The sequence below is a fragment of the Periplaneta americana genome, chromosome 1, assembly GCF_040183065.1.
Source record: "Periplaneta americana isolate PAMFEO1 chromosome 1, P.americana_PAMFEO1_priV1, whole genome shotgun sequence".
Lineage (NCBI taxonomy): Eukaryota > Metazoa > Arthropoda > Insecta > Blattodea > Blattidae > Periplaneta > Periplaneta americana.
In genome coordinates this window covers 41,032,808-41,048,198 of record NC_091117.1, presented here as the reverse complement: position 1 = coordinate 41,048,198, position 15,391 = coordinate 41,032,808, and the positions used below count along the sequence as shown (strand labels likewise).

The 15,391-nt window shown below is 34.3% G+C and overlaps 1 protein-coding gene across 1 annotated transcript in view; it reads right to left on the bottom strand.

The window, feature by feature from the left end:
- The window catches only part of RalGPS (Ral GEF with PH domain and SH3 binding motif), a 356,648-nt gene that overhangs the window by 195,608 nt on the left and 145,649 nt on the right, over positions 1-15,391 (bottom strand). Inside the window, exon 3 of the mRNA XM_069818974.1 lies at positions 9,736-9,782. The gene's annotated coding sequence lies outside the window, so the exon portion shown is untranslated. The remainder of the gene's footprint in view (positions 1-9,735; positions 9,783-15,391) is intronic.

Here is a 15,391-nt window from a genome sequence, read left to right as displayed (position 1 = left end):
AATAAATAAGTAAGTAAGTAATCTTTTCCGACCACTGGTCTGTTGGAGAAAACATCGGAAAATAAAAACCAAGTAATCAGCCCAAGCGGGAATAGAACCCACGCCCAAACGCACTCTCCGAATCAGCAGACAAACGCGCTACCGTCTTAGCTACATCGTTCACTAAAGAGACTAGATGTAAAGGATTGTACTTGTGACATTAATTTAAAATAAATGGCGATGGTGAAAGGTACTGATATCTTTAAGGTTTTTATCCCTAAATGATAGTTTACATACGAATTATGGGCTATAGACAATGAGGGCATCTGATTGCTGAAATTGACAATCATGGCAGTCTATGTACTAGAGATAAACAAACTAACTGCCGCTCTCGCTCGCTGTGTTCGTTGCACTTGTCTGTCGAGTCTCGTCTCGTAACTCTCATCGCTTCGAGTCTTGCTCATCATTCTCGAAATAGCATTTGGTCGGCGTGGATAGATTTCGTAACTTTGAATAACATACATCATTGAAATAAATAACATTAGATATGTTTAATTGATACAAAAAGACAAAACAAAACAGTATCATAGTTATCAAAATTTTCTGGTTCTTTCATGAGATATTACCTATGGTTATGTATATATGTATTTATTTACACTGCAAGTGGGCAAGCATCCGGTGGCAGTGGTATACACATTATAAACAATACACAATACGATTATACAATACGCAATACAATTATACAATACACAATACAATAAGAATACACAATACAATTTAACACAATAATTACAATTAATAATAAAACAAAATAACCTAATTTTACAATATCACCTACATATGTATAGGCCCTACATAAGTTTCAATAGTCTTTCACTTTACTCTCATCTCACTCACAAACTCTCATCTCACTCACATAGAATACATAGAAAAAAAAAATTCTCAAATAAATTTGCATTTCTAAGAAACATAAAACATAACGTTAAATTAAGCGTTAATATTTTTTTTACTCGAGATTCTACACTTGATCTGAAACATACGAAAAAAAAATTCCTAGCCTTTTAATAAGGGCCTAGTAATTAAATAAAGATTGCGGAAAGGATTATTATACACTGAAATGTAGAGATGATGTTTCAAATAGGCTACTTGATTGTTTATGCATATATAACAGTTACCAAAACAGATAAAAGTTCAGTCTGAACAACTGTGACGATTCAAGGCTGCGTGACGTTCGAGAGTTGCCCATTCCCGACGCCTTGAACGTCTGCTTGATTTACTCACAAGCAGACAACGAGGTAGGCAATACTGTTGCGCGGGTTTTCGGCTTTACGGGCGCTGTTACACTTGCTTTCTCGATCGTTGTTCAACTCTACTATGTACTATTAATGCGGTTTGGCAGAAAACTAAGGCCAGTAAAATGTTGATTCTATTCAGAACTTAACTATGATTTAACAATTGTCTAACACTGCGATTAAATAGCTCTTTCTTTAGAGGAAGTTCTGCTACGAATTCCTCCTGTTATGTATGAACTCTACGTGCAGCTGCTGCAGAGATTAAATCTGTGCTATGAGCAAACCAATGCATCACAAGTTTCGAGGAATTACAACTTCTTATCGATGTATCACATCTGTGTTTGACAATTTCCCTTCCCCATAACTAAGAACTTTGACTGGATCGAAACTAAAGGAAATCACTAGTTAAAGCACTCATTTTCGAGTAAGTCTTATAATTATTTCAATGTGAAGAGTATAGATCTGGCTCACAAGACTGTTGACAAAGTTAATTATTTCACAGAAAATCTAAAGTGTGAGAGAAATCGTAATTATTTATCAATGTTAATTTGTGAATACAATAATTAGGAATAAGTAACATGAGGAGGTAATGACAAATTAAACTAAATGCGCCGGACTTTGCAAGGAGTCATGGAGCAGTGGAAAGGTATGTGAACTCCAAGCCAGTTTGCCACTAGTCTCACTCAGTATCACTCCTCCACTGAAGGAATACACAAAAATTTCAAAAGGAAACAGTCCAACAAGTGAGTCTCTTATTGCGTTAATATAAAGATACAACGTATTGTATTAAGTCTTGTCCAGTTTTTTAATTTATTTATTTTATGTCGCTTTAACTCAGGAAATCATATCGCGACAATACATAAACACTTTTTACAGTTTATATATATTTTGCTGTAATAGAATAATCATTACATTGGAGATCCTCAGAAAATTAAAGGTTCCTGAAAAGACTCTTCAGATAATTGCATCAACCATTTTAAAATCTTCATTGAACATCATAGTCACCATCTCTATTCATCTTTATAATATTCAATGTATATTATTTATTTTCAATAAATTTTTACATTTTGATAGCTACCACATCTTGTCGCAGAATATTCTTTTTTTAAATTTCATTATGTATTTAACATTAATTTTCTTTTTTGTTCATTTGAATTGATTGGATGCCGATATTTTAAATCCAAGATTTGGACAGCTATCATTTCGATTTGATTGTAAATGTTGATAGCTTTCAGAAATTTAATTAAATTTGAACTGAATGATGGGTTGTTCATAACTGTTGATAAGTCTGTTGGTATATGGAATTGATCTCGATGAAGGTGATATAATGAACATTCAGAAATTAAATGGCGTACAGAGATTCTACTATGGCAACTGGTGAATGTTGGAGGTGTTTTGTCTAGAAGATAAGAATGTGTAATTTTGGTGTGGCCAACTCGCAGTCCGGTGATTATAACTCCAGTTTATAGGCTAATATACTGCAGATAAAATCAGGAAGTATATTATTCTAGCATGTGGTGCAAGTAAAATAAATGCAAAATATAAATGTAGTAGTGATGAAATGGCATTGTCCCTGAGGTCTCTTGATACAGCATACAATATGTCGTCGGCAAAATACACTGAGTTCCAAAAGTCATGGTGGGGTTTCAAAGGATTATATATATATATATATATATATATATTTTTTTTTTTTTTTTGACTGAATATAGGTAGAAATGTAATATTGATGCCAGATGTAAATAAAACTGGAAGTTTTTTGTCTGCAAGTTTGAGACACTGAAGGAAACAAAAGATGGTTACAATCGAATTAATACAATAATTTTTATTGTTACAATGAATTACTGTGTACAATATTATGTCCAAAAAAAAGTGTAATGTGTTTTGTGGCTAGCAAACTTTTTTGAATCGGTGACTCGCGTACCACGTGAATTTCGTCGAGTGTTTAACGAAGAAACACCATACGAGAATAACGTTCGTCGTTGGGATAGACAATTAAAAGAGACTGGAAACGTACTGCAGAAAAAGCGTACTGGAAGACCATCGACAAATGATGAAACGGTAGAAGAGCGTTTGTTCAAAGTCCAAAGAAATCAGTTCGTAAATATATCCGATAATTAAGACTTCCGGAAACAACAGTTTATAAAGCTTTATTTGAAACCTTATAAACTTCAATTGTTACATGCACTTCATATGATTATCACAAAAGGTATAAGTTTGCTCTATGGTGGTTCTTCATTAAATACGACATGGAATTCACGTCGTACACGAGTCACAGATACAAATTTTGCCAGCCACAAAACACATTTCACTTTTTTTTTTTGGACATCCATCTTGTATAATTAATTGTAACAATTAAAATTGTTACATTTGTTCGACTGTTTTCTTCAGTGCCTCAAAATTACAAACGAAAAACTTTGAGAGTTTTATTTTCATCTCGCACTAATATTACATTTCTATCTCTACTCATTCAAAAAATATAATCTTCTGAAACGCCACCATGACTTTTGGGACACAGTGTATGTAATCTACGTGTCTCTAGAGGAAGTTTTATGCAAAGTATTCCGTAACATGCAGAGACATGTTCAAAGACGCCAGTCTATAGCGAAATACAGTATCGGTATATCATTGGAGGATCATCTGAGAGCCATACAAAATATCCCGTTAAAAACTACTGAAACGCTTTATTTAAACGCGCGTTCTAGGATCAATGTGATCACACTTTTTTATTCTTAACTGCTTACTTTAACCACCAGTACCATTTTCCAGGACATAATCATAATTCATAATAGCGTAACGTATACAGTATGCATAGGCTATAATATTTTTAAATCTTTTATACTGCTGACATAATGTTCTGTAAGGAAATGATCCATCATTGTTCATGTTTGCTATCACTTAAGATGGCCTCCAACGTTCTGTTTTCCAATTACAACTCAATTCTGAGGAATACGGAATGGAAATTTCAATTAATAAAACTAAAGTATTGGGATTCATCGGAAAAAGTCATCTTCACAACAGAATTTGCATATATAATAAACCTGTAGAACAGGTCTCATGTTTTAAATATTTGGGTTATCATTTGAGCTATGAAAAAGAGAAAGATATTTCTATAAAACTCAATTAGGCCTACTTGATTATCGCCGCGGCCTCATGCTTAACATGTCGGCATCATACAATAACCTGCGGTGTGCTTTTAAAACATAATTTTGCCGACCGATTGTTGCTCTGTAGGTTTCACTCTAAGCGTCACGTTGTCACATTTACTTCCTCGATAAGAATAAGCACTAGTTTGTTATATTGTTAAATGGTTATTATTATTATTATTATTATTATTATTATTATTATTATTATTATTATTTCATATACGAGTACGTTGACATTCTTGACTCTTAATAATAACTCTTTAATAATAATTTTTAATCACATATCTTAATGTTCATCCTCAGCACAAGACATTGCAACCTCGGTTTTAGTTCACGTGGATTAGACAAGTAGATGTCATTTAATAATGGAAGCAGCTTAATGGTTGCAATATTGAAATTGAGGCGAGTGATTGGAGCGGCAACATAAGTAATTGAAAACTATAATGCAATTAAATTTCAAAGACCTGCCGAATGTTATGCACGAGGCCGCTCAAAGACCTGTTGAATGTTAACCATGAGAGCGCGGCGATAATAACTTCTATACAATGAATACTATTAATAAAATTTTCAAACCTTCTCTTGTCCAAAAACATACTAGAATTAAAGCCTATAGGCTAAATCATTGGCGAAACCTGTTCTCATGTATGGAAGTGAAGCTTGGATCATACGTAAATGTGTTGAACACCGAATCACTGCCAATGAAATGAAGTTTTTAAGAAGAACTGCTGGCTATACTAGATTAGACAAGAATAAAAATTTGGATATTTTGAAAGAATTAAATATTGACCCAATTATAGAGAAAATTAAAAATTATAAACAGAAATGGAAATCTCATATACTCAGGATGCCTAGGACAAGGATACCACGCCAAGCACTAAATTACCGCCCTTTAGGAACAAGATCTTTGGGCCGTCCGCTGAAACGATGGAGTGAGACCGTAAAAGACCACTAATCTTAATACATGATAGGAAGAAAAAGAAGAAGTGTTTAAATCTACTAAAGTTTGTATTTAAAGAATAAAATATTTTATTTCTTCCGAAAGGTGAAAAATTCTTTGAAAATTTATTCGCTATGCAAGTACGAAAAGTTAAATTACAAGTGGAAGTTACAGATCTGTAGAAGGAATGTGTCATAACTGAAAATATTTAAAAATCTCTCTACCTCTAAAACATGCATGTGCCTGTTCGTTCGTTGCCAATATTGCGACAATTTTTTGCTTCACATTACAACCTGTACATGAGAACAACATTGCTTACAAAACTCAAAAGAATATGATCAAAACCAATATCTTGTTCAACTAGCATCTACTTGTCCAATCAAAAGTAGCTTTCTGTACCAAGACCCCAGATTCTTACATCCGAAGTCTTAACCACATTCCTCTTCCTGTATTGAGGCTGTTCCATAAGTACATTTATCGGAACTAAAGTTCTTTCAGGCTTTTGTGTTACAACGTTAGATAAACAATATTTAAATTTTGACAGAGAAATGCCACATGACTTCAATTATGAAAATTAAATTGGTTATATTTTAAATATAGTAACCCGTTCGTAGTTAAAAGTGTAGAGGCTTATGATAAACTCAGTAATAAATATCCACATATAGTCTACAATGCTCTGTCTTTGTGGCAGCCTGTTAATACAGGGAGCTGTTATCGTTTAGATAAATGAATAAAATAATTTCCACTTAAAATTGTTTTATTGCCTGGCAATAAAGTTGAGCATTAAATGATTCACTTTCCACAAAAGAATATTCATTTTAATTATATCTGTTGACTAGAATCGGCACTACAGAGATCCATATCCTTGCAACAGAATTCGGTTCATTCCACTAATCTGTAAAGATCATTGTTCAGACAGACAAATCTTTCCGTGTGTAATAAACAGACATCGGATTCTAGGGCAAATGCCTATTTTGTTTCTTTAGGAGAAAAGTAAAAATAATTATTAATATTTGTGTTTCATGGAAATTGAAAGGTATTCAAGAGTTTTATAGTGCCCTAAAATGCCCTAAAACGGTTATTAGAGCCTAATTTGTTAATATTCGCCTAAAAATGCCTAACTCACTATAAATTTTCGCATTTTACTCTTACTTTTTATAATTTATACATGCATTCACTGCGAAATTTAAGGCATTTAAAAAGTGGAAAGTTTGCTTCGCACCGGCCATGAAACCATTGATAAAGGAAACAAAATGTTTTGAATCTCACGACACTCGCAATAGATTTCACCGAATTTAACATGTTTGGAGGCATAAATGCCGACAAAGAACCAACCTTAGTTTTGAAGCAGGCAACAATCACAACATGTGCTGCTACCGATTCAGAGATATACTATACTATAAAAATGACTTTTTTCGGTCTGAAACCGATTAGCTGTACTGCCCTTCAGAGTGTCATAAAATCACAATTTTTGGAGAAAGAGTGTTTTTGAAATATTTATGAAAAGTCGTAAAACTGCGAATTAGTAGGGTAAACCGTTACAAAATATTTAAAAGAATGGCCCTCCTAGTGTTAACACTACCAGGAAATGCAACAATAAGTGGAACTTTGTATTTTTGTCCAATTGAATCTCAATAACAACGGTTCATTTGAATGCTCGTTAACAGTTGCTCTTTCCCTCACCTTATTTGTGTTAAGAAGTTTTGAGCGGTAGGACGTTTTCCTGTGAAGTTTAACGCGATAATGCCGAAAAATATAAGTGCAAAATCTACATTGATCCGGCAATGGCTAACAGAATATTCAGAATTCACTTATGATGGAAAAATAATATTCTGCAAGATTTGTAACAAACAGGTATGTAACAGTAGTTGAAATATATAAATTCTATTAATTTTAATGAGTAGGCCTATAATATTTATACATTGACTGAGCTATCCTGAGGTATAATTCTTTTTAAGACCACTACACTTTAACCTTTTAAATTCCGATAGTTAAAGTATTTGCAGGTCATTAAAATTTTGATTGTTCGAACCCACTAACTTTGTGATAGAAATACGGCAATACAACAATTAGGATTTTATTTTAATTCAGTTTACTTTACATTTTTAGATTTCGCAAGAAAAGAAGTGCCACCTAAAGCAGCATGTGCAAGGAGCGGCTCATAAGGCTAAAGCTCAGCAGAAAAATCAACTGCAACAAACTTTACTAACACAGCCTACTTCATCCAATCTCAGCAGCAATTTCTATGCTGATTTAACCAGAGCGTTTGTTGCTGCTAACATTCCCTGGAATGCAATTGAAAATCCGATTTTAAGACAGTTTTTACAAAAATACTGCAAACAAAATATCCCATCTGAGTCGACCCTAAGAAAAAATTACTTAGACAGAATATACAATGAAACTTTAGCTTCCATTCGGGAGGATATAGGTGATTCTTACATATAGGTCTCTGTGGATGAAACCTCAGATCCTATGAATAGGTATATAGCAAATATGGTAGTAGGAAAACTTAGTCCTGATGGATCTTCGATTCCACACCTCGTATGTGTTAAGGAACTTTCGAAAGTGAATAGCCAAGCCATTGCTTATTTTGTAAATAAAGGCCTACAGTCTTTATACTCAAGTAATATAGACGATTCTAAAGTTCTGTTGTTTTGTACTGATGCTGCCTCATACATGGTTGCTGCAGCTCCACTTCTTAAAACATTTTATCCTAACCTCACGCATGTAACCTGTCTAGCACATGGCCTTCACAAGGTTTCCGAAACAATCCGGAATGAATTTCCTCTTGTCAATTCGTTTATTTCTAACACAAAAAAAATGTTTTTGTAAAGCCCCATCCAGGATTTTAATATTCAGAGAGAACTTTCCAGATATCCCACTCCCACCTCAGCCGGTTGTTACACGATGGGGAACCTGGATTCAGTCAGTGGTGTATTATTCTAAGTAGTTTAAAGAAGTGGTCACAGTTATTGATAAATTACCTGAAACTGATAGTGCAGCGTGTGTGAAAGCAGTGAAAGATTGTCTGAATGACTCACGAGTGAAAAACGATATTGCCTACATAACATCAAACTTTTCTTTCATACCTGCAAGCATTGAACAATTAGAACGTGAAAAACAATCTCTTTGTAGCCAAATAGCAATAGTAAAGGAAGCTCAAGTGAACATACATTCTGCTTTGGGCGAAACTGGGAAAAAAGTTTAAAATAAGTGGGACAACGTATTAAATAAGAATGTAGGATTTTCATTGTTGGAAAAAGTATCAAGAGTGATATCGGGTGAAAGTGTAAATGTTCCAGTAAGTATTGATGTTTCTATTGTACCTAATTTAAAATTTGCGCCTCTCACATCAGTTTCGGTTGAAAGAAGTTTTTCTGCTTTCAAAATGATTCTCAGTGAAAAAAGGCAAAGGTTAACTGTGGAGAATTTAGAAAAAATTCTGGTGGTGTACTGTGCAGATAATTATAATAAAGTCTGAGCATGGAACTGAATTTCAATAACTTAAAATGAGTAATCTTGATATCAATAATCATTATTTCATTAGTTTCAATATATTAAATTTGTGCAGCTCTGTTTATAAATATAATATAGTATTCTTTTTTAATGTTTAAACATACTTTTTTGTGCGTATTTTAGTGTATAACTAAAAATTTCAGTGAAAGAAATAAGTATGATACCTTGATGTGCCTAAAATGCCTATTTTCATTAAAATAGAGCATAATTTTACAAATTTTGAGCTTATTATAGGCGCCTAAAACTGCAATTTTTAGTGCCTAAAAATCCGATGTCTAGTAATAAATTCAGTCAAGACTTTTCTAACATGAATATAATGAGACTAAGTCTCGGAGAGGGGGTAGCTACTTCAAATATGTTTTAAGTAAATACTAAAATACTGCATATTCTAGCTTTAGGCCTACAGTATATAGTGAAAATATCATTCTAAGTATGCTCATACACATGAAAAGTATTGATGTAGCATTTTATGGAGATATTTTGAAGAGATTTTTATTATGTGGCTGATACTACCACTGTCATAAATATTTTATTTCATTTAATAAAAACTTGTATCATCTTGTCATTAATTAAGCAAGTTTATAATATACACATTATATGTATACCCAATATTAATTATTTTACATGTCAAACAATAACCTATAAAAAATTATGACCATGGAGATAAAATGTAGTTTATGATTATCTTCGTTCAAAAATAAAAAAGTCTCTAAAACAAGAATTTTGATAACAGTATTTGAAAGGATAATTCTACCCCAAATATTTGAAGCTGAAACGACACTATGATCAAATTTTATACTGTAATGAGAATATTAAAAAAGTAATATGAAAGAAATAATAATCAAAGCGTTAAAAATTGCATACTTACAAATCAGTTATCTTCCCTACACCTACGTAGCTGTCAGAGACATGGACCTAGAAACAGACGAAACAAAATTAAACACTTTGTAAAGAAAGTCATTAAGAAAAATAGGTATTTGACACCGTCCAAAATTAGGGAAAACCAAAGGACTAATTAATCAGAAACGGCGCAACTTGATTTCAATTCACTGCTGTTGAAATATACAAAAGCTCAATCATTCGAAAGTTGGTATCTACCTTCGTTTTCAGATGAATAAAGGAATGATAAGAGTATTTTCCTTGTTGCCTAAATAAACGTGATTCAATATTACAACCCCAACGAGTAGGATGCACTTCTAACGCAACTGTTTACCCGGCGAAAAAGATACATAGAGGGTGTAATTGAATGACGTTTCATAAATTTAAGGGCATGTAAAGGATGATATATTCAACATTTTTCATTCAGGAACCCATGATCGAAAATGCAAAATGGCGGATCCAGTATTTTAATATTTAATTTCCTGTGTTTGTAATGGAGAACTTTTCACACATTAGGTTCGCAAATACTTGCAGCAGTGGAAACAGTTTACTGAGCGCATCTTCATAGCGTCTCGTGTCATCAGATGTGAGCGTGGAATCATCCAAAAAGTAAGACGAAACATGGTTCATCGTTACACACTTTATAAGAGAGTTTGTAGTCGTGATTTCAACATTTATTATGAATGTAAAAGGCAATTAAGTTCCCTATACTTAAATTATTCTTATCACTTTTATTTTCGATGATTAGTCTAGTAGTTACATAACTCCTAATCCTATTAGGGCAGTGGATCTGCCATTTCTCATTTCCGACCATAGGTTCCTTAATGAAAAATGGTCACCATATCTACAACCTTACAAACTTGATTTTTGGTATATTTCGTCAGAAATGAAATACAACTCAGTAGATAGCTAAGCAAAAAATGCAGAATTAGAGAAAAAATATTTTTATGCTCGAACATGCCGAAATGTAGTAATTATACACTGGTAGCAGCCCTTTAATGGACCTCATTAAAGTACACCTATTCATTAAAGTTCAGGTGTTCCACCAATCAGAAAATACCATTGTAGCAATATGAAAGCGCAAGTATCGATTATTCTCGGATATGCAATCGAAAGACAACAATAAATCAATAAATCACCTATATTTGAAATGAAGTCAGTTCTGTTACTATAATAATTAGCATTAATTGTAAATAATATTCAAATAAATTAAATTTGTCATCTCGTTTTTCAATGTCAAGGTCAACGTCGACATCTGCTTTTTGGAAAAAATCAATAGGCCTACTTTCGCGTCTGCGCACATCTCACAATTTACGAGGTATTGCACAAGGTCAGTTCAGCTCCTCAGTCAGATAAGAATAACATGAATACTTATGAATAATTTCAAGTTAGAAATATGGTCGAGCATAAAAAGTCGTATGAAACTTGACTATAATGGTAATTAAGACGCTCGTATGAAAATTATGAAACGAGCGCGTCTTAATTACTACCATTATAGGCTCGTTGCATAATGTACTATTATTAATTCATATAGGATAGGATATTATGTACGGTACCAGATTGGGAAAACTTTAGAGAGATGCTGCGAACAATCGACGAAAGATACCTACAGGAAAAGGCTTTTGACAGAGTGGACTGGAATAAACGTATGAGGATCCTGAAGAAAACTGATGTAGATTGGAAAAAGAGGGGCTATTACGTAATCTTTATATGAAACGAGTGAAAATCAGGATAGGAGGAGAAATGTCAAAGGGGATTCAAATTGGAAGAGGAGTACGACTAAAATGTTCTTCATCGCTTACTCTGTTTAGTGTCTATTTGAAAGATTTAGTAAAGAATTGTTTTCAGAACATGGAAGGAGTGATAGTAGGAGGAAGAAGAAGAATAAAGTGCAGAAGATTTGCTGACTACATGGCGTTGTTAGCGGAACAGGATGAAGATAAATGCAAACAAGACAAAGGCAATGATTAGTGAAAGAAAAATATAGAAAATAAACTTGCAAGTTCTAAATGAGGCAGTAGAATGAGTAGAAATTAAGAGAAAAAGGAGCTTCTTCTGCGGATCTCTAGGAAAAAAACTAAAGAAGAGACTAGTGAAGTGCTTTGTGTGGAATATGGCAATGCATGTGACAGAAACATGGACGGTACGGCGAAGTGAAGAGAAATGATTAAAAGGATTTGAAATGTGCATATGGAGAAGAATAGAGCGTGTGAAATAGACAGAGAGAATAAAAATTGAAGCTTGCTAGAAAGAGTGGGTGAAGAAAGAATAATGCTGAAACTGATCAAGAAGAGAAAAATTGGCTGGGTCACTGGCTAAGAAGAAACTTCCTACTTAAGGATGCATTGAAAGGAATGGTGAACGGAAGAAAAGCTCGGAGCAGATGATAATCGACAACATTAAGATACATGGATCACATGCGGAGACTAAGATGAATGCGTAAAATACGAATATAGGATTGGATAATGCTGGGTTTGTAGTAAGCTACGTATGCTTGAGCAGAAAACTACTGTACGAACAAACGAGTGAGTGAGTGAGTGAGTGAGTGAGTGAGTGAGTGAGTGAGTGAGTGAGTGAGTGAGTGTACTGTATGTTATCGTCTAACGTTGAATCAGGAAGACTATAAATGAATTTCATATGTGATGAGAGCACCACGAAAGAAAGAAAGAAAGAAAGAAAGAAAGAAAGAAAGAAAGAAAGAAAGAAAGAAAGACAGACAGAAAGAAAGAAAGAAAGTAAGAAATTCCAGCAAAAATTATTAAATTAGTAAGGAAAATTTCACACTTTGAAAGATAACATTAAAAATTTACAACCAGCGAAATTTCTTGGTCATATGGTCGGCATATGTAAGTCCACTAAAATATATGAATCTATTCGATTCAGGTTTTCAATTATCTACAGCGCCAATTCTAATCAATCATAAAAGTATAACATAAACAGAAACATAAATAATTAGCATTCAGAATAAGAACTGTATAAGGTAGTACATTACGTACAAATAAATATGTAACTTACTTGTTCGCGAATGGCCGACTCATGAAATCAATAATTGTTTCGAAGAGTCGAACTCTTGTTGTTGTGGAGGCAGTAGATTTATTTATATTCTGCGTCATTGAGTTTCTTGCTTTACTTTTAATACAGTACGCAGGTTTTGTAGTCATTTGGTTTCTTTAAACACTACTCTTCTAAGGACGAAAAATACTCTACATTTAATTATAACAGGTTTATCCTGTGCTTATATTCGATTCTAGATTAGCTGCATTTTTCGCTTGATTGCCAAATTAACCATGAAAGCTTAGAGCTATCAAACTACTAATCGCACCTCGTTACTGCTAGATATAAATGAAATACTGTAGATGGCCGTATTTAATGCAATGTTTCCTAGTTTTCGTGTAGACCAGCGATCATCAACACAGTAAACCCTCGAGCTAGCGTCTCTTACCCATGGATAAGACATTACACTGGCGTACATCAGTGGCTGCTGGTGGGTATGCTTTCTACCTCTCCCTTCTGCACGGCGGAGCATATTACGATGCACTCGTTACACTTTACTCATTTCAGCAAGTGCTGACGACCACTGGTGTAGACGATATGTTAATATGTTGAAGTTTGTACTTTGAATGTAACCTTATTTTGGCTACCAAATAGTCTATTGAAAGTACCGTGAAAATCGGTGAATTAATACATTCGGTACTGGCAGTTCGATACTGGGTTCTAGAAAATATTTGTGCATCCTAAACCAAATAGTAGGTAAGTTATATCATGAAACTAATTTATAATGTTCTACTTTATTGCAAGAACAAACGGAGTTCGATAACTTCTACGACTACAATAAACTGTATAACATTATAAACGTATTTCATACGCTATTATTTTGCATGACAGCATTATAAAACGATTAATAAAAAATAACGTATCAAATTCGTAATGATGGATAGTTTAATACAATGCTCTATGAAGAGTGAGTTGCTATGACAGCAGTGGTGTATTCAAATATTACTGCACGGATAAACGTTTAATAAATTAATTTTATGGCAAAAGTTATGCCGTCATAACTGAAGTCATTGTGGTTTATTTGGCATGGTAATATTTTACTGCACTGATACGGTAATCTATATTGTGTACAATTTTGTCTAACAATAAAGACTGTTTATAACGCTGGTGTATAAAAAAATAGTAGTATGTAGGTAAGTATGTATTACAATGAGCCAACAGGCTTACTGTATGCACTGAGCTGTGAGTGCGCAACCAACAGGCTGAAAAGTTTCCAGTATCCACAACTATCGATTCTCCGGCAGCAGATCCCGATTACGGGGTTCAGGAATGCAAGATGAAACGGAATTAACGTTCAGGTAGGCAGAGTTCCACCGCCTATTTGACGTCATTACCCGTGCCCTCCATCATTTCCATTTTCGGCCATTGTGTTTCTAAACACCAACATATTGCAGCGTTTAATGTGTAACTCGAACATTTACAGTATAAGAGTATCAGTTGCAATACACGGTCCAAATGTACCGTGCGGAGAGATAAAAAAAAAACAGTTTTAACTAGTCTCTACATGCTATTGTTTTCTGAAATGCATTTAATTTCATCTACAAAGCGGCTTTATTTACCGACTGCAATCTTCGTAATGGCTAACAAAGATACTGAAATCATTACTTTAAAAACATAGTGCACGGTAATAGAATGAACACAAGTATGTAACATCAAGTTAAAAATATGTTATTGTTTCTAATTGAATATATTTTATATTAAAGCATGTAATCTTTTCAAATTAAAGAGAAGAGAACAGTAACTAAAAGATAAACTTAAAGATAAACTGGAAGAGGAGGAAAAGAGGAAAACATAAAACAAAAGTTGAGGGGAAAACAGAACGAGAAGTACAAAAAGAAGTAAGAAAAAAGGACCCAAAACGAAGAGAGAAAAAAGGAAGAAAATAAAACAGAAGAAGAGGACAGAGCAAAACTAGGAAAAAAGAGGATGAGGAGAACAAACAAGAAGAGAAGAACAAAAAGGAAATAGAAGAAAGGGATGACAATGAGGAAGAGAAGAAGAGAAGAAGGAAAAGGAGGAGCAAATGGGGAAGAGGAGAGTAAAAAGAGTAAGAGAAGGAGAAAAACAGGAAGAGCAGGGAAACAAATAGAAAGAGGAAGGCAAAAGGGTAGAGCAGCAGCAAAGAAGAGGAAGAGAAATATGGGAAGAAAGAAGAGAAGAACAAAGAGAAAAAGGAGGACTAACTGCGGAAGGAGGACGAATTGCGGAAGGAGGACAAAGTGCGGAAAGAGGACGAAGTGCGGAAGAAGGACAACAAAGTGTGGGAAGACGAAGAAGGAAAGGAGAACGAAGTGCAGGAGGAGGATGAAGTGGCAAAGGAGGAGGAGGGAGTGACGAAGGAGGATGAAGTGCGGAAGAAGGACGAAGTGGGAAAGGAGGAGGAGGAAGTGACGAAGGAGGATGAAGTGCGGAGGAAGGACGAAGTGGGAAAGGAGGAGGAGGAAGTGACGAAGGAGGATGAAGTGCGGAGGAAGGACGAAGTGGGAAAGGAGGAGGAGGAAGTGACGAAGGAGGACGAAGTGCGGAAGAAGGACGAAGTGGGAAAGGACAACAAAGTGTGGGAAGACGAAGAGGGAAAGGAGGACGAAGTG